The sequence below is a fragment of the Balaenoptera acutorostrata genome, chromosome 15 (genome assembly GCF_949987535.1).
Source record: "Balaenoptera acutorostrata chromosome 15, mBalAcu1.1, whole genome shotgun sequence".
Classification (NCBI taxonomy): Eukaryota; Metazoa; Chordata; class Mammalia; order Artiodactyla; family Balaenopteridae; genus Balaenoptera; species Balaenoptera acutorostrata.
Window position 1 is genome coordinate 6,703,872 of NC_080078.1, and position 2,472 is coordinate 6,706,343.

Genomic DNA, 2,472 nt, shown 5'->3' on the forward strand with positions numbered 1-2,472 from the left:
GCTTCTGACAGGACCCTAAAGCACCAAGACACACTTCTCTTTCACAGTAAGTTTCTGAGGATTGGTGCCAGGAAAGAAGCCCCCAAGGGTCAAGAGAACTCACCTCCCACTTCTTTATTCCACCAAACAAGGCCCTCTTTGTCTCCCCTCCTCCCAGCAGATGAGACCAGACTCCTCCCACAGCCATATGTTGACGAAACGTGCCAGGACCTGGAGCAGCAGGGTGCCCGGGGTGCAGGGGTCACCCAAGGCTGGGGAGCATCTCTGTACCCTCATGGTGATGGGGGGAGAAACCTTTCTTCCCTCCCTCCCTCTTTCCACAGCTGGATGTGTCTATCTGCTTTGGGGGAGAGTGAGAGACCACCAGGAACGAGGATTGAGGAGGAGTCGTGTTGCCGAAATTGGGCATCTGTACACCAGTGCCGGGTTAAATCTCAGAGACAGAGTTTTGGGTGAAGTAGAAAAGAATCGCTTTATTGCTTTGCCAGGCACAGGGGGCCAGAGCGGGCTAATGCCCTCAAAACTGTGTGTCCCTCCCCGGAGGGGGTGGTGAGGAGTCTCACAGTGTTCTAGGAGCAGGGCGTGGTCAACTCGTGGACATTCTTCTGATTGGTCGGTGGTGAGGTCATGGGGAGTCAGCATCATCAACCTTCTGGTTCCAACTGGTCTAGGGTCTACCTGTGTGGTCAGCACACGGTTAACTTCTTCCACCTGGAGGAGGTTTCAGTATCTGCAAAACAGCTCAAAGGACATGGCTCAGAATATTATCTATAGCCCTTGAGGAAGAACTGAAGGTCCTTGACTTTGTTTAATGGCTAAAGTGTTATTAGTTTGTCTTGCTTGACTGTTTTCCTTTCTTTCTGCGTTTTCTCACTTCTCTGATTAAATTTATTCATTGACTAAAGTTTTTCTACAGACAAAAGGCAGGCGGAGGACATGGGGGGGGGGTGTTATTTTGGAAAGGCCTGATAGGGCCCTGCTCAGTTACAGTCAGTAGAAGGAAAGTGTCAGAACAGAAAGAAAAACATCTCCCCAGAGAATCAGATTAGACAGCACTGGGCCGGGGATACTACGTGACCTGGAGAGAAGGGAGATAAGCTAGTCCTGGGCCCATCATTGCGTGACAATCTGAAAGTCACAAAAATATAAGCTAGTAATTTTTTAATATTATGCAGGTTTAAAACCTGTAACATTTACAAAGAGTCAGCAAGTGCATTTCCCACCAGTATGGCAAGGATTCGACTTAGCAATGAGTTTAACTCAAAGGACTGGTGAAGTTTAATGGGAGCAGCATCCTGGTTTTGTCCCATCTGGTTTATTACCTAGATTTCTAGAAATTTCTCCATCCTGCACTTTCTACCACATGAAGGCAAGTCGTTGCCCCTGTGAGCATGCATTGCTGAGAGGCTGACAGGAAGAAAAGGCTAGAGACCAGAGGCTGTGGACAACTGTTGATCCCAGCGACCAAGAATGACCTTCTTGGCCCTCTGCTGCCCCTCAGTGGGACTCACAGTAGACCCACACCTCAAAGGCCTCTCCAATTTTGTAGGTCCTTACTCTGTGACTTTCTTTACAGTAGATTTTCCAGGCCCCATAAAGTGTTCCCCATGTTTTAGGCCACTGCCCACCCCAATGTTCAGGCCTTCTTTCTCTACGACTGTGAAGGCAGTAAGCCCCTGGGCCCCTAGAGCCAGGTGGTACAGATGGAGGACAGGAGGAGAGCCAAGTTCAGAAGACCAGAGAGGACGTCTTCATGGCGACCTTGAAAGACATCATGGACCATTCCAAGGGCAGCAGGCTGGTGGAGTGAGGGCTGTGGATGGGAGGTAGGGCTAGGCCATTTTCACAAGTTCAAGGGCCAGTCCCAGGTAGACATGAGAAGGGGAGATAGCAGGAAGGAAATATCAGAGCCCCCAAAGATACACAGACATTTCTGCCTTTCCCCAACCCCACACTCATCTGCTTTCCTCCTTCCCCCACCTCTCCCCCATCCCCACTCCCAGGCCTCAGCTCACACAGGAAGTGATGTCAGAGTCAGCTCTGATCCAGGCACATCTGACCTCTCAGCTCCACACCCTGCATCTGCCTGAGGCTGTTCCCACTTCAGAAGGTGTCAGACTCACCCCTGTCCAGGGCTATTGGGTGGAAAGTGAGCCAGTCTTGGGGTCAGTCGGACCTGGGTTCACATGATGGCTCCACCGGTCACTGGCTGTTTCTTGGTGACTTAATCAAGTAACTTAATCATCTGGATAGCATTGCCCCCATGAGTCCCCTCATGGTTGTTATGAGAATTCAATTTTAAAAAACTAGCCTGTGTCAGCATCATGAGGACAGGGAGGGTGTGTCTCTTGATCTGCCCTGACCCTCATTGCCAAGGGCATTGCTTGGCGTTTAGAACTTGCTCAGTACATACGGTGCATAGTTCATGGTTCATGCCAGGTGCTCACTAAATGTTTTCCTTTCCATAGATGG